The sequence below is a fragment of the Macaca nemestrina genome, chromosome 5 (genome assembly GCF_043159975.1).
Source record: "Macaca nemestrina isolate mMacNem1 chromosome 5, mMacNem.hap1, whole genome shotgun sequence".
Lineage (NCBI taxonomy): Eukaryota > Metazoa > Chordata > Mammalia > Primates > Cercopithecidae > Macaca > Macaca nemestrina.
In genome coordinates this window covers 96,068,420-96,090,879 of record NC_092129.1, presented here as the reverse complement: position 1 = coordinate 96,090,879, position 22,460 = coordinate 96,068,420, and the positions used below count along the sequence as shown (strand labels likewise).

General features: G+C 43.9%; 1 protein-coding gene across 6 annotated transcripts in view; it reads right to left on the bottom strand.

Moving 5' to 3' along the window:
- Positions 1 to 15,190, bottom strand: part of LOC105496587 (BTB domain and CNC homolog 2) — a 368,815-nt gene extending 353,625 nt beyond the window's left edge. For 4 of the 6 annotated variants that reach the window (XM_071096719.1, XM_071096716.1, XM_071096715.1 and 1 more), the window contains exon 1: positions 14,716 to 15,188. The gene's annotated coding sequence lies outside the window, so the exon portion shown is untranslated. Of the gene's footprint in view, positions 1 to 14,715 lie in introns of all 6 variants that reach the window. The other 2 variants (XM_071096722.1, XM_071096723.1) reach the window with 2 other exon arrangements.
- Between the last annotated feature and the right edge of the window lie 7,270 nt (positions 15,191 to 22,460).

Here is a 22,460-nt window from a genome sequence, read left to right as displayed (position 1 = left end):
CCACTTGAACAATTATTTTTAACTAAAATGTAGGAATTTTCAGTTATTCCTATTTAATGTCATGTTGCTACTATAACAACTCACATAAATCCTTTAAAATGTTTATTATCTAATAAGTCACACATATATAAAAACCATATACAGTTTTTAAAAACAATTGTAAAAAAAGAATATCCTTGGGACCACTGTCCAGGTTGGGAGATAAAACACTGCCAGGACCTCAGAAGCCCCCAGTGAGCCCCTCCCCTATCATACCCACTCCTTCACCTCTAGAGGTAGTTGTTACACTGCTTTTTGTGACAATCGTATTAAACCATATTAATTTTCTTTATAGTTTTACCATCTATGTATGTATCCCTAAATAACATTTAATTTCGCATGCTTTTGAACTTTACATGAATAGAATCACACTGTATATATTCTTCTATCTTGCTTCTTTCTTTCAATATTGTTTGTAAGATTCATCCATTTTGATGTACTTTTATTTAACAAACACATATAGAATGCCAGTCATTCTAAGCATGTCACAAATATTAACCCATTTAAACTTCCTAACAATCCTATCAGGTAGACATCATTTTCCCTGATGTACAGATGAGAAAACTAAGGTACACTGAAGTTCAGAAATTCATCCAAGGTCACACAATAAGTGGCAGAACCAAAATCTGAACCCAGGCACAATCCTTCCTCTTGACTACCAAGAAATGCTGCCTCTCCACACCCTTCTATATATGGTTTTACTAGTTGATTTTTCATTGCCAAATAGTATCACAGTGCATAAATACCTTATAGCAAAATGTGTTGATTCGACTCAATATTGATGGGCATTTATTTGGGTTGCTTCCAGTTTTTGGCTCTTATGAACAATGCTTCTTTAAATATTTTTTGTCCATGTTTTTTCTTTTAAAAGTTCAGGGGTATGTATATGTATTGGTTTGTTACACAGGCAAACTTCTGTCATGGAGGTATGCTGTACAGATTATTTCATCACTCAGGTATTAGGCCTGCTATCCATTAGTTATTTTTCCTGATTCTCTCCCTTTTCCGACCCTCTAATAGGTCTCAGTGTCTGTTGTTCCCCTCTATGTGTCCATGCATTTTCATCGTTTAGCTCCCACTTATAAGTGAGAATGCGCATTGTTTGGTTTACCGTTCCTGTGTTAGTTTCCTAAGGATAATGGCCGCCAGCTCCATCTATGTCCCTGCAAAGGACATGATCTCATTCTTTTTTATGGCTGCACAGTATTCCATGGTGTATGTACCACATTTTCTTTATCTAGTCTATCGCTGATGGGCATTTAGGTTGATTAAACGTCTTTGTTTATTGTGAATAGTGCTGCAATGAACACATATGTGTATGTGTCTTAGAATAATTTATATTCTTTTGGGTCTATGCACAGTAATCGAACTGCTGGGTTGAATGGCATTTCTGTCTTTAGGACTTTGAGCAATCATCACACTGTCTTCCACAATGGTTGAACTAACTTACACTCCCACCAAGAGTGTACAAGTGTTCCTCTTTCTCCATAACCTTGCCAGCATCAATTATTTTTTGTTTTGTCCATGTTTCTTAAAGCACATAGGTAATCATTTTTCTTAGGAGTATACCTAGGGGTAAGATGGCTGTGTTGTAAGTTATTTGCAGGTTGAACTTGGTTAGGTAACAGCAAATTGTTTTCCAATATAATTGTACCAAGTTATACTCCTGTCAACTAAATACAAAAACTCCCATTCATTCACATCTTTACATGGTATTGTCAGGTTTTAAAATTTCTGCCAATCTAGAGAGTGTGTAATCATATGTTACTATGATTTTAATTTGCATGTGTTTGCTTATTAATGAAGCTGAGCAATTTTTATATATTTGCTGGCCAATTGGGTTTCTTCTTTCGTGAAATGCATGTTTAAAAATATGAATGTACAGTATCATTTTTCTTTTTGGTTACCTGGCTTTTTTATTGATTCCTATGTGTGTTAAACCAGTATTATTTATGTGCCACTAACATCTTTACCACTTTGGGCTTGTTTTCTCATTCTCCATAGTTACCGCTCAGTGAACAGAAGTACTACTCACTTTTTTTGTTTGTTTGTTTGTTTTTGAGATGGAGTCTCGCTGTCGCCCAGGCTGGAGTGCAGTGGTGTGATCTCGGCTCACTGCAAGCTCCGCTTCCTGGGTTCACGCCACTCTCCTGCCTCAGCTTCCCGAGTAGCTGGGACTACAGGCACCCACCACCACGCCTGGCTAATTTTTTGTATTTTTAGTAGAAATGGGGTTTCATCGTGTTAGCCAGGATGGTCTCAATCTCCTGACCTTGTGATCCACCCGCCTCAGCCTCCCAAAGTGCTGGGATTACAGGCGTGAGCCACCGCACCCGGCATCCTCATGCATTTTTAACTTTTGTACTATTATATAACAATTTTTAGGTCTGGCCAGGCACGGTGGCTCACGCCTATAATCCCAGCACTTTGGGAGGCTGAGGCAGGAAGATCACTTGAGGTCAGGAGTTTGAGACCAGCCTGGCAAACATGGTGAAACCCCACCCTACTAAAAATACAAAAATTAGCTGGACATGGTGGCATGCGCCTGTAGCCCAGCTACTCAGGAGGCTAAGCCAGGAGGATCACTTGAACCTGGGAGGTGGAGGTTGCAGTGAGCCGAGATCGTGCCACTGTACTCCAGCTTGGGCGACAGGACAAGATTCCATCTCAATATAAATAAATAAATAAATAAATAAATAAATAAATAAAGCATTTAGAAAGAAAAAGATTATGTTAAATATACATGTTGGTCTTATAGTCTAGAAATTCAGTTGCTCTGACTACAAAATACAAAAAGCAAAGGCTCTGGGATAAGACCACTGTAATACAGAGCTAAAATAGCGATCTCTGATTGTCTGGCCAAACTGCAGCAAAACCAACCAAAACTAAACAAAAAACAAAAATGTCCCCATACGTAGCCATATGGAAATGGGCTGCAAAAAGATGAACGTACACCTGAACTCCCGGTGACATCTGGGCAGCCCCTTAGCAGGTAGCACAATTCTTCCTGAGCTAGCTGCTCCACTCTGCTGTTTCCTCTGACTCGCATTTTCTGTTAACCTTCCTCTTGGAATCCTTTGACAATGACTCACAGGGCTATATGGCTACTCAGCAATACCACAGCCCTCCGCAATAGATGCTGTGTAGGAGGCACGTAGCTCAGTGGATTGCAGTCTGCACTAGTATTTTCCTTTCTGCATTCAGGGAGGATTTGCTTTTCAGCCACATTTCCCTGAAACACAGCCCTGACAGGAGATGCTTAGTGCAGAGATTTCTAAACGAAATGATCTGAGTTTGGCTCCTTAATCATAATGAAACTAAAAACAGTAAGATGAGAAAACAACAGGGGGATCATCATTCCTACAAAAAACAACTTTATACTTGGGCAAAATAAAGAGATTAAAAAAAAAAAAAGCTCAAACTAATATTTTCCAACCTTTCACTAAAAGCAAGGGCTAAAACCACATGTTTTGAAGGTCTTGCACTGTGTTATTATTAGAAGTCACAATTCTATTGATACTGATGAGTCATTCATATCGGCGGAAACCAAGAACTTCCATCAACATCATGTTACACACAGTCACTGTGGCTTTTCTTTATTACTGGTCAAAGCTGCTTCAGAATGCTTACTGAAACTTAAGAAAAAGGAGGCAAACTCCTCAAGGGTGTGCAAAGCTTTCCCTTCCCCAGCTGATCTTACTTTAATCATCCTTTTCAAGACAGTTTACGATGATTGGATAAACTTGTATCTACAAAAGGAAGTTTATTTAGAAGCCTCAAAAAAGCAACATTTCACACTTTCCGATGAAAATAAGCAAAACTGAACTCTGAAAACAAACAGTGAAACCATCTCTGAAAATATATGCTAGCTTTAAAATGATCAGAGGTCAAGTTTTTTGTTTTGTTTTTTAACCTCAATAACAGGGAACGGATATAAACAAAAGCTGTCATCACTTAGGGACTTGAGCCACATAAAACAATGTCAGGCTAGTCACTTGCACCCTCGCCCCTGCTTCCCTACTCAGGACACACTGCTTTGTACTGAGGGAGAAGTGGGTCAGGTTTCAGTTACACCAAGAAAGCCTAAGTTAAAGGTTTATGAAAACTCCTTCTGGTCTTAAGTAGGAAATAACAGCACATTCCCTTTTCATTTATTATCAGCCCATTTTGCCTCTCCCCTTAACTATTCCCAGAAAAATAAAGCGAAGCAAAACAAACAAACAAAAAGAGTTTTCCTGAGGTATATCCAAAAATGCTATGAATATGCAGTCCCTACAAAGGTAGAAATTTGTCCAATTTTCTCCCCTGCAACCAGAAGGCTGTGTCTGGCTGCTGGCAGGAGAAGGGGACCCAGTTCAGCAGTGATCACAGATCTGAAAATTGCTTCCCAGTAGCTAACCAGCCCAGTCGCTAACCAGCCCAGCAGCCCGGAGCTCTCTCCAAGGGTGGTGCTGGTACTATGGGCAGTTTACAGTGCGGCCAGCTGAGCGCTACAACAGCTGCATGAGTCAGCAAGCATTGCTGGTAGGAAAGTGCTGACATGCTAAATTACTCTCGTGTACGTGAGGTGCACACACCTACCTGGCAAAAACAAAAACAGGGTACATGCAAATTAGCAAACGGGAACCTCTCTACGCTTGCAGTTTCTATTTTCCAAGATTAGACCAACAACATAAATAATCTATGCCACTGCTCAAAAAGAAGTAACAACTAATAATAATTAATCATGGTAATAAACAAGTCACTCTCAGTGTTGCTATGTGTGGAACAGCTGCACTGAAATCTCACGAGCCAGTTAATTTTAACTGGTTTTAATTTTAACTAGATTTAACTGCTTTTCCTCCCTTCTGAAAAATCAAAATAGTTACCATATCGACCACAAGAACTGGTAACAGACAAGCACAGTTCCTGTTTTTCAGAGGGGACTTACTTTCAAACCCACAATATCAAGATGCTTAACATAAGTGGAAATTTAAAATGTACTGTTTAATGTGGGAGACTTAAAACCTGTATGCTAATTCAGATCTCATGTGCCAGGCTTTGTCTGACAATGCCTCTCATTCATCTCTATTCTCTCATTTTATACAGGACCTACAACTGTGCAGAACTGGTTATCTGGAACTGAGAATACATTTCCCCATAGAAAAAGGGTCAGGTCAATGAGCTAGCATTCCTTGATAGTCTGTGAAAATGTCTTGAACTTAAAATATGAGAGGTTAAATTTATAATCTAAAAAGTAGAAAATGATACTACAATGATACTTCCAAAACCATTTAAAAGAAAACACTCTTGATCAACTGTGTTTGAGGAAATGTCTAATTACAGGAGGATGAAGGGACACAGTCTTCTAAGTGAGACTTTTGGACTTCAACTTTAGGGTCATTCTGGTTCTCCAACATGGTTTCAATTGTTAGTTTCATTTAAAATGCATAGAATTCTCTTACTTTGGTATAAAGTAGTGTTAGAAAAAAAACTCTTTATACTTACCAGTTGTAAGTAGTTTTTTTTAAAAAAAATTGAGAGTTGGAAAAGAAAAAAGGAGGAGAAACAAGTACAAAGAGGGTGTACTAGAAAGAGGGAAACAAAGAAATTAAGTCTGGGATAAAGAAAGACACGAAGGCATAACTAAACTGCAAAAACAAAGAGGTAGGAACTAGAGGGCAGTCCCCAACTAGACAGTGTGTTCCCAGAGAAAGAGGACTCTTCATACCCAGCTCCGGAGATGACAGTGGAGTCCTGCAAGACAGTTCCACACACTGGCACTAGATGGAGCCATCAACTCAACATAGCATGGTTGCTGGAGGAGGGTATGGTGGGGGAGAGGTGGGACTGAAGGGCATTGACTCTACAGCCAGGTTTCTCTTTATATTTTAATACTACTGTGATTTATATTCTGCAATTCATTTGCCTATATTCTCTGTCTAGGGTTGTGTTTGTTTATGAAGAGCCCCTTCTTCATTCAGAAATGGTCTCCTATCACCAGGTTACCAGTGTGCAAAATTCTAGTTTTTATCCTTAGAGTTTTACTTCTTTGGCTTTGTCTCCTATTAATACGCTGATGCTTCAGGAAAGTAACGCACTAAGTATGCTCAGTTACCTATATATTAGTAAAACTGTGTTCATAAAATCTTTCTCTGAGATTGGTTTTGGAAGGGAAGGACAAGGACTAGTTGAGGGGACTAGGTGGCCAAAAGGTAAAACAGCACGAAACAAAAAAGTGAGGACAGAAGGAGGATGGGGGAACTGGCTGCAAACCGTGCCCAGCTTCTTTACATTTGGGACACAGACCATTATCCCTGGCACTTACCTTCCCAAGAAGATGTATGAAAAGGAAGGGTTAACTCTGTCTACATTTTCCTCTTACTGAATGGGTAATATTTCTCACAGTTAATTTCATTTTTTTTTTTAGTTTGACTCTTCGGGGCTTATTCATTTGCATAATATGGAATCTTGAACCCATACAGATATTCTACAAATCAATGCAAGTAATTCTCACACTAAATCAGCAGCTTTAAGCTCATTATTGTTTGCATAGAAATCTTTATGCACTCATCTGCTTGATTTTTTAAATCACTTAAAACTTCCAACACTGACACACTAAGCATCTCCCATTTAGCCTTCTCCAAAATTTGAACTAAATTCTGAAAAATAAGCACAGTACTGTACAATCATACACTTGATAATTTCCCAAATTGAGCTTCAAATGTGTGCTTAATGTTTCAAGTGGCTCCTGAGAATGATGCCTCTTGACTAAAGATGTCTGGCCCAGGCAGAGCTGAGTCAGCATTCTAAACAGTGACCTTGCAAACCTGAGGTAGTTGGCGGTTACTGACATGCCAACTGCCTGAGTCCTTTAAAACCATTCGAATCTCCAGTTGAGAGTTGCAACATGCTAATCTGGCAAGACAACCTCTTCCTGAAATTGACCAGAATGAGAACAAAGGTTACCTGCTTTTATCTGTTACTGGTAGCTAATATTTCTAATTAGGAGTTCTGATGGAATTAGTTCTCAATGAAATTCTTCCTCCTCAGTAGAACACTCTACGTCTTACAGGTTGAGTTTCTTTTACCTTTTCTTATCCACCAAGAAAAAAAAAAAAAAAAAGGCAAAAAACAAATTCCCTCCACCTAACGAGAGGGTAGGAATGTGAGTTACAAGTAAACCCTGGAGACAGAGCCATGGGATTTCAGTTATATGCCTAGTACTTCTTTTGCCTTTACATGCATCACTTTTACTTTCTGATCCCTAAATGGACACTAAAACCTAAGGAAAGCAATTATTAGAAAGCAGGCCATGTGAAAGACGGGAATATATTCACTCAGGTTTACTGAGAAATTATTTTTCAACTTTAAGATAGATGTTAATACAACAGCCAATATTTTAGAGTGAGGTGACCTTTATTTCTGCTTCTGGGAACTGCTAAAGAGAGTTCCAACTTCAAACAAAGAAGAAAAGGAAAAGGGAGAGCTATAACACGGTAAGAAAACAGGCCCCAGCATCAGACAGCTAGTGTCCAATTCCAGTCCTACCATTCATTAGCTGAGTGACACCTATGCTGTGGCTTCCAGTGATCACACCTAGCTCTGGGTTGCTCTGAGGATTACATGAGTTAAATATGAGCAGCACACATAGGAAGCTCTCAATACAGGTTAACTATCATCAAAGAAAAAGAAAATAGAGGGGTGTTAGCATGCAGTATAATCAATTTATTTTAAATAGATGCTGTCAAAATTCCTTAATTTTGCATCTAAGAATGGTCTAAATAAGACGTGTCCAATCTTTTGGCTTCCCTGGGCCACACTGGAAGAAGGAGAACTGTCTTGGGCCACACATAAAATACACTAAACACTAATGATACGTGATGACCTAAAACAAGAAAAATAGCAAAAATGAAAAACACAAAAAAACCTCATGTTTTAAGAAAGTTTTTGAATTTGTGTTGATCCACATTCAACACGCATGAGGCCTGCAGGCCATGGGTTGCACAAGCCTGGAATAATCATCTTTGGGCCACAGAGGAGGGAGACCCTCTGCTCTGGAGTAGCCAGGGACTTCAGACGGATTTTAGACTCACTTTTTCACCAAGGGCCCTACACACATCAGCTGACTGGGAGAGAATATCTTTGTAGCTTCTGATCATTCAAATATTGTCAAAATCACCCTAAATATGTTCAAAATAAGAATGTTAACTTGTATTTTTTCCAAGTATGGAAATCAACAGTACTCTTGGCAGTTAACTTCTGTTTTTATTAGGTTCTAAAGACCCAGGTAAATAAATCAATTCTGGACTCTGTATACAGGAACTATTATTTGCCAAAATGGCCCCAGAGGTTCCAGCATGGCTTATGCAATACTCCAAAGGGCCAAAGAGAGTAGTGAATTAATAGGATTAGGAAGCTGGAGGAAAAAGCGAATCTCAAGTTTCGGACTGTCCCTGATGGAAGGTCACTCCACAATTCCTCAGGGAGGGCTTCCCCAACCTCCCGACTAGGTTAAATCTCCCCATTAGACACTCTGGTGCATGAAATATCTTTCCTTCATGAGCAGTGGGTTATCTGTTATTAACTGATGAGTGCCATTCTTCCTACCAGATGACGTGCTTCATGAGACCAGGGGCCAGGACCGGGTTTGCTCCCCACTAGCACTGTGGTCACCTAACACTATGCCTGCCACATAAGAGATACTCAGTATATATTTGTTTAATGAATGAATGAGGCATCTGCCTCTAAGGAACAGTATTTCTGGATACTTGGCCCATTTTGTACTATCCACAAGCTTCTACTGCTTAGAAGAATACAGGATAGGAAAAAAAGAAAAATTGGCAAAAATCTATGGATACTGAAATACTAAGGAAAGATGCTGCGCATGTACATTCACTTTGTTTCCTGCTTGTGGAATGGAAATCACCACACTGGGATCTTCCAACTTTAAAATCCAAAGTGAAGGTCTAAGCTGTCTTTGGGTTAGACTCCTGGAAAATCCTGAGGAAATTCCTGAAGTAACTGCAGAAAGTGACAGAGGAGAGAGAAGAGAAGATGGCCCAAGACTAGAGTGATGGAAGTCTTGGAAACTCAAAAAGCTTTCTTCTGTAACTAACTGGGACTTTGTCTACATGCCAGCTATAGGCTCAGGCACACATGAAGAGAATAATAGATGTATGGGAGGACTGGAAAGTGGAGGATTTAAATGCTTAGGAAAAGAGCCAATGAAAGCTGACACAGGGACAGGAGGGACCTAGCAACCAAGCGCCGGCTCTCATCACATCAGCAGCAGCATGTCCTACAGCCTTCAGGAAAAGAACAAAAAGGTCAGGGAGGAAAATGACACATCTCAGAACCAAAGGGCAATTCATTATGAAGCTAAGGAATAAAAGAGAAGTCAACCAGGGAATATGCTGAAGAAACGGTGATTATGAAGTCACTGGGGAAGACTGAGAGGCATTTTGGCTGTAATTCCAATGACTAGAATGAAGGAGGACGTGAAATGCTTCTGGATTGGGAAGATTTATTATTTTGGAAAAAAATAGCTCAAGGAAAAACAAATGGCAAAATTCCTGCCTGAGTTTTGAAGTAGTGTCACTAGCAGGATGAGGTTCAATTTATACATTCTTTAGAAATGAAATGGCCCTTGAAAAGGACATAGTGGTAAGATTTGGATATTTCCAGCCTTACAGAAGCTAAGTAACATGCTGATAGTAAAATTAAGTTTCAGTTTTAGATAGACTGATATTTGAAATTAACAAAAAAGAAAAAAGTAAAGGAAAAAAATTAAAAGACCCTGAACTGACCAAAAAAAAGGAACTACTTTCTTTTTTTAAAATTAAATGTCATTGCAAACAAAAAAAAAGGTGAAAGGTGAGTTACATTTTGGGCAATCTTACTGAGTTTACAAAATGTTTAGTTCACAGCAGGTTTCACAGTTTGGACTTGAACAATCTGTAAATATTTACTTAAAATTTAAAGATAGGAGGACAGCACAGGTCACATATTGCCATTAACAAGACAGAAGGAATTTTCCGTCATTTCCAAGGCCTTGGTGCTGCGTTCCCACATGTGGCCCCAGCTCTGCCAAAAGCTTGTCTTCTTTTCCAAAGAAATTCCAATTTTTGCAGCCAGCCCTGACTTCTGAACTGTAAGTACCTCTGAGAAATTCATATGTCGCTGAAGCTTCTTCAACACCCAGACAGGGAAAGGAGAGAAACAGGGAGGCAGATGCACAGCGTCCGGTCCATCCGCTATCTGAATTGCAGATTTTGACAAATATGTTACATTTTATATTGTTCTCTGTTCTGTGTATGTGAGGGCAGGGACCATGTTCTCCGTATGCCACAGTCCTACACCATGCCCAGTCATTGATTCCAGGACTGGACTGTGTACACAGAATGGGGAAACAACCTTTAGACATTCAAGAAAACACGCACTATATTCAGATTAAGTTCATTCCAACATGAGATTAGTTCTTCCAACTCTGCAGAATGGACAGGCACGACACCTATTTCAAAGGGTTGCTTTGAGGAGTCAATGAGGTACATACAGGTAAGGTAGTCAGCACTAGGTCTGGCACATGGTGCAGATTCAGTAAATCAAAACTATTATTTTGGTGAGTGTCCTCAAATGTCAAACTCCCATGGAGGTCCTCAGGCATTACCCAGCCAAGTTACCCCATTTGGTCAATAACAACTAAATATATGGCAGGTGGTTCAAAAGTAATGGATTATTCACCTGCAAGGAATCGCATTGTACTCATGGTATTAATTTATTCGGCCTTTCATGCCGAATTCTCTGTTAAAAAGGAAGCTGATCAATCCCTGAGTGGGACTCAGTGTTGATTTGATTTCGAGTTTTGTTTTTTTGGCAACTTTCTATTTTCCAGCTAGTTGTAACCATTCAGTGGGTGCATACTCACAAATCATCCACTATATGCCAGGCCTTTAGAAAATAGAGACATACAAAGATATTAAACAAAAAAGATGTTTCAGTATGTTCAGTGGTGGGAGACAAGCAGCCCGCAGGCCGACTCTAGCTCTTACATATGCTTTCATCCAAAAGTGTTTTAAAGATTTGAGCCAATATTCAAAAATCAGGGAATTCCGCATAAATATCCAATATCCAGCTTCCCCTGGAAAAACCAAATGATGTGGCAACACAAAGCCAGTAGTCCTACCAACTCTTCCCTGGCAAGAATCTACAACGAGTTAAGTAGGGGCAGCCTGCCACTCCACACTATGCCCTGCTCCTCACCAGAACCAGGTAGGTACATAATTTGTGGGGCTCAGCGAAAAATGGAAACGAGGGGCCCCTTGTTCAAAAATTATTAAGAATTTCCGAAGAAAACAGCAGAACCTTAAACCAAATGTGAGGTCCTTCTGACCAGGGAAGGGGAAGGGGGCCTATGTAACTACACAGGTCTTATGCCCATGAAGCTAGTCCTGGCTCTCACCCCCTGGACACACAGGAAGATAATTATTTATCTAAGTATTCTCTCATTCATTAACAATCAAGCCTGCATTTACAATAAGCTAGACGTCACACCCCTGAAATCTGAGGTTCAAAAACTACAGTAGAGGGGACAGGCACAGCAGAGATAGAGAGCCACTAGGGTCTCTTTCCTTTTTGTTAAGACTGGATCCACACCAGAGACACTGAAAGTTAATCCAAGTAAAATTAAACTGCTCTCAACAATACAGATTGGCTTGAGCCCTTTTGTTGGCATCACAGGAGCCTCGATTACGAATTCTGAGAAACAGCTCACAAGCGCTAATGAATAACTAAGTCCTGTCGGCTGTGCAGACAGTGGGCCCAGAAGTGAAGGGCTGGCCTAGGAGAGATCCGAACATGAACCTGACCATCTGGCTCTCTGTGACTCACTTTGATCACAAAATGAATTGCAACAAATTGAAGAGCACATGGCTAGAGTTAATTGTCTCATCTGTAATCTGAATCTACTTTTAAGCAGTTATTATTACCCTCTATCAGGTGGAAACATTTCCTACCATCACTGCAAAGTGCATTTTCCTGATGAACTGTAATGGATCATTAAATTCCATATCTGAATAACAATACTGTGCACTTATTCAGTGCCTTTCATCCAGGGATTTCAAGGCAGTTTGCAAATAATTAAGCCCCTTACACAGCAGCCAGAGGTGAGCCACTGGAAAAGAATTGCCTGAAGATACTGAGTCAAAGGGCATAATTCAATAGGAAGAGAATAAATGGCTTTCTCCCAGGCACTGGTAATACTGAAAGTGAATCCTGATCCCCTCCCTCCCTTTCACCTCACCCCTTCTTCTTCATAGCAGATCTTGACATGCAACATACAAAGAACCAAAAAAGTAACTAACAGGAGTGTTCATAATTTAGCTATGAGTTCAGACACACACTTAACTGAGGAGTGTGTGTCTCCATGTAATCCTGGCAAACACACCACCAACTGACATTTCAGTCCACCTGCAGAATAGACAGACGGCAGAAGAATTTACTCAACACATTCATGATTACCAAATGGCAAACCTGAAGCCTCCCGCCATCCAAAATGAAAATACGGCTCTGCACTGATAAAGTTATGTTCTAACAAAAATACTTTATTCCATGGTTATGTGTTCCATTTCTGGGACTTCCCCTATTTGAAAGATATTCAGGTTTCAGGAGTTAAAAGGACGCTGGAAATGGTCAATCAATACATTTCTTTTAAAAACCAGAACACTAGAAGGGAAAACATTTCAGCCACTCAAAGTTTTGTGGTGAAATTATAAACTCCAGAAAAACTGAATTTACAATGGAAATGCTGACAGACCTTTCACTGGAGCAGTTTGAATGCAACACTGTAATTTGGCAATCTCTCTTACAGACTGAAGACTAATTCTAACAAGATGTCATTTTGACTCACGTTTATTATTACCTGTAAGAATGAAAAACGCCGTTTACTCGGGAGGAGCCAGAGAACCAGGGTGGGGCGAGCTCACATTTTAAGCAAGACGCCCGCTGCTTTACCAAAATAGCCCTCTCCGCCAAAGGAGGGGCAGTCTTTCACGCTCAGCTTCTTTCATGTCAGCCCGAGCCTTTGCAGCTCGACATGCCTTTCCTACATGTTACATTTTAATGATCTGAGAAAACCGTTATCAGCGTTAACATCTCTAATTTTACTCTAAACAGACAAAAGCAAAATATCTCATTAGGCATCATCTCCGCCAAGGTTCCCACTAGGCAGGAAAGGATTTTTATCTAAAGTAATTACCCTTTTTAGTTAAATACACTCAACAGATGAAATTTACACAGAGAGTGAGAGACTGCAGCACTAGACAGCGAAGGTGAAACCAGGAACGCCGCGTCTCGCCGTCCGCGGGCCCGCCGGGAGGGTGCGGGTCCATCTCGCGTTCGCGGGTGGGGCGCCCCGGTCCCTCTCTTTTCCCAGCGGCTACGGGTCACGGCGACGGCGGTGACCTGGCGGGCAGGCTGCGAGGCGCGCCTCCTTGGGCCACAGACAAACCACCCCGGCAGCGGCCGCGCCAGAACTTCCCTCAAGTTGCCAAACTCGCCTACGCGCGGGAGAGTGCTGGGGATGCCCTGCGCGCCCGCGACCCCGGAAGCCAGGAGTGTGCCGCCCCTTCACACTCAATCCCGGCCCTGCCCGCTTCCCCTCACGGTCCGAGTTCCTGCAAATCCTCGGCCAGACTGAGGTCGCGGAGATGCTCGCTCCAGTCTCTCCCCCCGTGGGCACCTGGGGTAGCCCGTGAGCGGCGCCGGGCTCCCGAACACCCGCCGGGTGAGGGAAGCACAGCGGGGCCACGGAGCGCCTCGGCGCGGGGACGGGGAGGGCAGTGTCCCCTTCATAAACCAGTCTCCTGTGTGAAGCTTCTGGGGCTTGGAGACTGGAGTGTAGGGTGTGTGTTGCACTTTGACTTTATGCAGGATCTGTGGGAGAGGGGGTGCAAGGTTTCCCTCTCAGAAGCCTGGAGCCCTTAGGTCTTAGCTACTCGGGACGCTTTCCGACAACCCGATCTTTCGCTAGGAGAGATTCGACCCAGGTCTACGCCGCGAGGCCCCCAGCTCGCCTCCTCCTGCGACCCTAAACTTGGGCTTTGATTCCCCGCCGGTCGCGGTGGTCCGGGCCACCCGGCGGCGGCTGACAGCTGAGCGCAAAGGCGCCGCGGCCAAGGTCCTAGCGGAGCAGCCCGGGGCGCGCACGCCGGGGGTTAAGGAGGAGGCCGCCCGACCTTGCGCGGGGATCGCGGGCTGGGGGTCGGGGCACCCGGGCCTCCCTGGGTCGGAGGCAGGGCCGCGGGTCTGACAGCTGCTGCGGCTCGCGCAGACGCGCGCCTCCCTGCAGCCCGCCCTCCCCACGCCTGACTTATTACCCTCTGCTCCTCCTCCCCCTGCTGTTCCAAAACACCCTTCGACGCCAACAAAATACAATGCCGCCTCAGCCGCCGTAAACAGCCGGGCGGGAGAGCGCATATTCAGCGCGGCGCGGCCGCCGGCTCGGCTCCCACCCCCTTAGCGTTCCTAGAAAATGCCATAAAAGCGGGCAGGGCGCGGGGAGGGCGGCTGCGCGCCCGGCGGCAGGGGCTCCCTTCCCGCGCCGCTTCCCCACGCCTCCCCGCCCGCTCGCTCCCCCCGCAAACTTGCCCCGCCACCCCGCCCGGCGCCGGGGCCCGGGGTCCGGGGCCCGGGACTCACCTCGCCGGAGAACTTTGCGTCCTTTTCCGCCTCCTCTGCTCCGCGTCTTCCCGGCTCGCAGCCCCCTCCCGGCAGCCGGCGAGGTGGGCGGTTCGGGGGTCACCGAAAGCTCGCGGAGAGGACGCGCATCACATGGCAGCTCGTTCCCAGCCCCCCGAGTGCGCCGGGAAGGGGGAGGGGAAGGGGCGAGGGGAGGCCGGGGAGAAAGCGAGAGCGGGGCGGCGGCGGGAGTGGGCAGGCGGGGTGGCGAGGGCGGCGGCCGCTCACGTTAGCGCTGTGCGACCGCAGCCCAGGCGTGCACGGCCGCTGCTGCTGCCGCTGCTGCTGCTGCTGCTGAGGCGGCGGCGGCTCGGCGCTGTTTGCTCCGCGCGGCGCGGCTCGCGCTCTCCCCGGAACGCCCACACTCTCAATCGCTACATTGTTGACATTCGGCGCTGACGTCACCCGCTCCCCATTCACAATAACTTTACGGGAGCCGGGCAGCGCACCTCCCCGGCCGCTGGGGCGCGGTACGCCCGGCGACTAGCGTAAGCCGCTCCGCGAATGGCGCTCCGGGGGCTGGGGCGGGGGGCGGGGGCGGGGGCGGGCGCGCGCGCTCCGCCGGCTCGCGGGAGGGGGCGCGCCTCACGCCGCCGCCGCCGCCGCCGATCTCCCCGCTTTGTGCGGCCGCGCGGCCCGGAGAGCCCCCTCCTCCCGGCCCGGCTGACCGCCCCGCTCTGCCTGGCCTTCCTGGCCGCGAAAGACGAGGGTTGGGGCCATAGCAGAGAGAGAGTGGTGGTGAGGGCTGGTGTGGCACGTGGGTAGGGTCCAGAGCCCTAGGTGCTGCACCTGGGGAAGGAGAGCAGACATCGAGACCTGGGATCCCAGGGTTAGCTAGCGTTTTCCCCGAGGGGCAAGAAAAGATGCTCCACTGGCCACCACAAAGCTGACCGGACTCCCTTTTGGGTGGGGACCGGGCGAGTAAAAGCAGCCTTTTGAATGTTGACTTCTGAATGCTTTTCAGGAGGCCCTCCGCCTGCCCCACTGAGCGAACCTTAAGCCCTCAAGCCAGTGTTTTTGGAAAAAGAGCGGTCGATTTCAGGACATTAAAAGCCAACCTCCCCGGCTTCAGCCCCAGCTGCTACTGCCTTCCAGCCACTCTCCCCTGCCTTTCCTTTCTGCGGCTCTTAGGGTGTTGTTACTGCCCTTAAAGGCCATCGTGTGAGTGCCCTGTCAGAAGAAAGCTTGGTGGTGGCTACGATTTTACAGAAGGTAATTAGGATTTAGGCTGAATGTACATTTGCAATAAAATAAGGTTGTGTTAGTGTTGTGCTGGTGCCTGCAACTTTACCTCTTGCCAAGGCCAGAAAATTCTGCGACGTTTCCCTAAACACCTATAACTTGGCCCTCTTGTGTACAGGCAGTATTCCATATTATTACATGTGGTGCTGATTTTTAATGAATATTATAAAACTTTGGCTCGCTCTACTGAGAGAAGGATCATAAATCCCCCCTGTAAAACGGGCACTGGCATATGCTGAGGAAGCAGTGAAGCGTCGCCCTGGGAGTCTTGTGATATCATCTTAAGTGTTGCTCTGAACCACCTTCATTTGAGGGCAGAGTTTTGAAAGGCCCCATTTGGAATGTCTGTGTGGAAAGCTAAGTGATGGCTGAAAGCAAGCTGAAGGTGCTGAGCTAATTTTTCTAACACCACTGCACCCGACTGTGAGATTTTCTCTGCTAACCGACCCCACCTTCAGATAAGGAAAAGTCCTAAAGCTAGGAGTAGCCCTCAGTCTCCTGACCTCTGGTCTGGTGCCCCCTAGGACAAAACACTCTGCTTCTGAGGTCCCTGCCTGACCCCTGGCAAGGACAGAGTACAAATTCCTGGTCTGCCCTGGCTAGGCCGTTTCTTATAGTCTTATGGATGGTTCTGTTTCACATTCCTCATTCTTGTAAGTATGTGTTGGTGAGATAACTTTATGCATTTTAGTAGCAGCAATAAATGTTTTTCTCACAATAAGGGATGCTTGAGAGCATCCCTATGAGAGTGGTGTAGATTCATTTATTTTCAAGCAAGCCGTGGCTGCCCAGCTGTGAGTGGAGTTGGGCACATCAGCGTGGGGGTGGTTGAGGAGGGAAATGCGGCTGCCAGCTAATCTCCCACCTCCATTCTGGATTCTACAAGCTGATCTTGTCAGATGGATACAACAAAGGCTAACAGGTCATTTCAGTTAGTCCGCTTGCTTAAAGACTCAGACTGGAGCTTTTTCACTTTGAGATTTTCAAGCATGAGGTGGGACATCAAATAGAGATGAAAAATCCTAATACACCCGTGATAGGTTGCATCATCCAGTCATTCAAGGAGGCTGGATTAGGAGTAGTTAGCCTCTCTGGTTACATCCAGTTCTGCAATCATGCACCTCTGTGGCTGTAAGACGAAATCTTTGCTTTGGGTAAGCTTTGAAGTCTAGTAGTGAGTTCATTTTTCTACTTTATTTTTGGTAGTTAGAAGTGGGTTATTTGAATTCGAGTCTGCAAAAAAAAATATATATATTCAGAATTGTGTGAAATGAAAATGGTAAGTCAGGCCGGGCGTGGTGGCTCATGCCTGTAATCCCAGCACTTTGGGAGGCTGAGGCAGGCGGATCACAAGGTCAGGAGATCGAGACCATCCTGGCTAACATGGTGAAACCCCATCTCTACTAAAAATACAAAAAAGTAGCTGGGCGTGGTGGCGGGAGCCTGTAGTCCCAGCTACTGGGGAGGCTGAGGCAGGAGAATGGCGTGAACCTGGGAGGTGGAGCTTGCAGTGAGCTGAGATCACACCACTGCAGGCCAGCCTGGGCAACAGAGCGAGACTCCGTCTGAAAAATAAATAAATAAATAAATAAATAAATAAATAAATAAATAAAATAAAATAAAAAGGTAAGTCAAGTACTAGACACTCATTTAACAGTACTGCTGTAGAGGCTGGGCTGTGGACAGCCTTAACACCTCCACCATGAGTTTGCATGGCCACTCCTGGGCTTGTGGTGCTGCTCTGGCACTTTAGGTGTTTACGAGGTGAAACAGATGCAGGTCCTTCCCTCTGTATAATCATGGCAGTAACTTGAGTGGAGGTCAATTTATTTCTCATGCTTGGAGCATTCAACCTTTCCTGATACACATTTTTTTTTCCTATATAATTACATGCGTGTGTTGATCCAGAGCATGGGCTTTGTCTGGATCTAAGCATGATATGACTTCCAGGGACAATAAATCTGTATCATGGCATTGAAACAAATAAACTTTATTTCTATAATAGAAATCTTCTTGATTGTAGAAAATAAAACAGGAAAAATTAAATTATACAGGAAACAGATGAGGAAAAGAAGACAGACTAAAGACATGGGCAGTTCTTGAGCCTTTGATTTTCTTGCTCTCCAGCACCTTGTACAGGATTTGATGATGTTGAAAAGATATTGTCTTTTTTCTTAGGCAGAACAGTAGACAGAATTTCAAATGTGGTACCTTGAATAAGGCATGGCAGGGCAAAGTTAACGTCCAGTGAAATCTGACGAAAGTGAATGGAGTGGGATGCTGTAGGGGTTTCTGCAGACAAGGAACATGTCCTGGCCTCGACTCCTAAAGGATCACTCTGCTGGGTCGTGGAAAGTACAGGAATGGAAGCAGAGAGACCAAGTAGGAGGCTGTTGAGATAAGTCAAGAGAGAGGTGATGGTGATTGAAACTATTAATAGAATGCTAAAATGACAGCCATAAATGGAATCTAGATATATTTTCAACATAAACTGGACAAGCTTTGTTGATGATTCCATTGTAGGTTATGAGAGAAGAGTCAAGGGAAATTCTGAATTTTGGACTGAACAGCTTATTAATGGAGAGTTCATTTATCCAGGAGGAGCAGGTATGGGGGAAATGCTGAAACATTTGGATTTGGATATAGTACATTTCAGATGTCTATTGGACATCTAAGTGGAAAAGGTGAGCAGGTGATCAGACATGGGAATCTAGAATTTAGGAGGGAAGTCCAGACTAGAGATAGAAATCTGTGTGTCATCAACACAGCAACTGGAAACATGAGTGAAGAGGAGCAAAGAAAAGAAGTCTAAGGCTTAAGACCTGGGGCACTCTGACATTTAGAGGTCAGCAAGATGAAGAAAAGAAGATCCCCCCAAGGAAGCTGAGAAGCAGCAGCCAGAGAGAGAAAGGGGCCAGTTCATCCCAACCAACAGAAGGAAAGGCAGCACAGGTGGGGAAGTGCAGGGAGGCTGGAATATCATGGTAGGAAGTATGGGAAGCTGTTGTCTGAGGGATTCTGTTTTCTTAGTGGATTAAGAAGACAGACCATCCACTGATGGTGGAGGAGGGAGGGATAGATTTAGGGGATAGAGAAAAGATGTGAACCAATACCAGGGATGTGGCAGGATTGCTGGACAGCGCAGAGGACCTTGGGGGCCCACTCCTGGCGGCTTTCTGGACGCACCACTGCCAAGAAGAGATTTCTCATTGTACAAAATCTCACACATGTTTTGAAAAATGATCGGGTTAATGCAAACTGGAAAGGCAAAAATTTTACTTCTGGCTATTGTTAAATTTGGCTGGCAGCCTTTTTCCTTTGAACTATATATCTCTTATTTGTCCTATCTTCATCTCCTCAAAGATTGCCTCAGTTCCTAAGAAGAACTTTGGAAATAGTCCCTAAAAGAAAGTGATGTGCTTATATTACTGTCTGTAGTGATCTTCTATAGTAAAGAATTGATGCCGCTATTATCTAAAAGCTTATATGAAACAAATTAGTGAAATATGGTATATGAAATAAACTAATTTTTCAACATACACTACTGAGCATCTGTTACATGTTGAGGTGAAAAATTAAGAAATATTGGACTGTATCCTTAAGGAACTTAAATCTACATAAGGAGTCAAAACTAATATACATGAAACAATTGAAAAATGTAGTAATTTTGTATTTGATTGCTTTTTTACTTTTATATATTACTAATATTTAAAATTATATAGAAATTGTATGTGTTAGAATTTATACTAATGAAAAAATTAAGTATGTACAGATCTTTTTTGTATGATAGCAAAAAGAAAATGGAAAAATCCAAATGCCTTACAGGAAATGATTGGCTAAATAAATGGTGGTTCATATATAAAATATGAATATCATGGATCCATTAAAAATAATATTGGTGGCTGGGCACAGTGGCTCATGCCTATAGTCCCAGCACTTTGGGAGGCTGAAGCAGGTGAATTTCTTGAGCTCAGGCGTTTGAGACCAGCCTGGACAACATAGTGAAACCCCATCTCTACCAAAAAAAAAAAAAAAGAAAAAATTAGTGATGAAAATTTATGTATATTGGCATATTAATATTTTATTAGTATAATTTAAAATAATTTGTATGACAGTATTTACAGTAGAATCCTACTTGTGAAAAAAAATTGTCAGTGCATGCATAGGAAAAATCTGGAAGGCTATATGCACAGTGTTCAAGTGGTCCTCTTGAAATAAAGAGCCTATAAGTGGTTTCTGTTTTGCTTTTTAAAAATTTTTTCTCTAATATAAATATATTACTTCTGTAATAAAGGTAGCCAATAAATGTTGTAAAATTCAAAATAAGCATAATTAAATTCTAATAAGAACTTAAGTATTGTGGATGTTAAGAGGAAAAACATTATGAGGGTTAAAATAGCCAGGAAAGGTTTCACTGAGAAGGTGGAATTTGAGTTGGACCTCAAGGCCAGGAAGGAGTCAGAGAGGAGGGAAGGTGGCTGGACTTTCAATACAGAAGGACCCCTTGAGGTTGCACTTTCATCTGACTACAGCATTCATATCGTGCAGTGTTAGGAAAGAGTGGGAGGTTATGATGTCAAGAAGGGTAGGTCAGAAGTGGAAAGTATGGGGGAATTGTGCCTGCTGTCATGGCTAGCAAGGAGTACTGGAGTACTACGGTGACAAAATGCCATTGTGATCATGACTCATTTTTTCAAAATGTAGATTTTTCCTTCTTTCCCCTCCCAGTGGCCAAGACTTTGTACCTGTTAGGAAGCAATCACTTGACTGCCTGTTTTCTTTTTTTCCAGACATGCCTTGAGCATACACAGCGTATGTACTAGCACTATTCTAACTTTTGGAGATAAAACACTGCGTAAGTCAGGGCTCCTGGACTAGTGGGAAAGGTGACCCGGTGAAGAAGTCATCACAGCACACCATGCTAAGGGCCCGAATAGGACAAAAGCCTTCTGGCAAGTGACTTTGCTTAGGAGAATGTGGGATGGCTTCCTGGAGGAGGTGACAAAAGAGCTGGATTCTGAAGGATGAGATTTTGTGAAAAGAAAATGTTGGAAGGTCATTCCAGGCAGGAAAATTGGAGTAGTGAAAGTGCAGGAAATGAGATGGTTAGAAGTGACAGCCAATAGTGGAATACGGGACTGGAAAGGTAGACATGGGAAATCAGCATGAAGGTGTAATTTTATCCACAGGGCAAAATTCTCATTGAACTTTTCCAGTGAAGTGCTCATAATGGCAGAGAAAATGGAATGCTAACTTCCTAGGGATCTGAGAACGTGGCCCCAAATGGCCTTTTCAAAGCATAAAATGTCTTTGCAGTTTCCTGTTATATGTTAAAAAAAAATCACCTGAACTTCTTTTGTTCTCTTTGAAGTTCATGGGTTGATTTTACTAAAAAAGTTTAACAATTTGTGACGATCAGGACTAAAAGTTCCTCTCCCACACCCAAAATCAAAGTATTGAAGGATGTACTTAAGGAAAATGCTCCAAATTTGTCTTCTAATTTCCCCAGAAACACTGAAAAGCCTGGCTGCATGGGTAGAAAGCCAATGACTGATCCCCAGTTGCCAAAGAGGCACAATCAGATCTGGTTTTGGAAAGAACACAGCATTGGCCATATGAAGGGGCCTGAAGAGGCTGGAGACTATGAGACAATAGCTGAAGTCCTACAGCCTACCTCAAGGCAGTGAGCAGGGCTGGGAAGTGCTTATGGTTTAGGGGTCATTTGCATGTGGGAGGAGAGGGAAAGGGAGGAAGAAGAGGTAGAGGGATATGGATGCCTCTAGCCTGTGTGACTAGGAGGGAACTGGCCCTAGGAGGCAGGAGGAGGCTAAGATCACTCTGGTAAAGGGTGGAATCAAAAGGAGGGAGGGCCAACGCTGAAGTTTGAGGAATAGCTGTGTTGGGGATGGATGTGGGCACGGAACAAGGAGTTTATGAAAAAGACAGGAATGGAGCCCACAGGAAGGTAGAAGATCAAACAGAGACTGGGAAGTTGAGGAAGGCAAGGAAAAGGGCATTTCAATGAGGGGCCTGGGAATAGCATCCCATGATTAAGAAAGGTCTGATGAGGTAGGGGCTGTGTGATATGACAGCAAGGAGGTTCTAGACCCACTGCAGATGAGGGAGGGAATGAATGAGAGAAGTGGTGGCCTGGAGAGATGGAGAAAGGCAGGAAGGTAGGAATCTGAGTGAAGGAAGAGATAGAAGGTAAGGTAATGGAGCAAATAACAGAAGGAGCACTGATGTAGAGGAAAAAATGGCAAGAATGCAGAACTCTGGGGTAGGGGCAGCCATGCGTAGCTGGAAGAAACACAGAATGTAAGCATTAAACAGAATTTGCAGGACGAGGGAGGATCACTCAGATCTCGCCTCTGAAAACTGTCTGGATTACAGGGACATCCAAGAAAGGGATAATGCAAAGATTTTGAAGTTTCAGGATAAGGTTTAGGGCCAAGAGGCAAGAA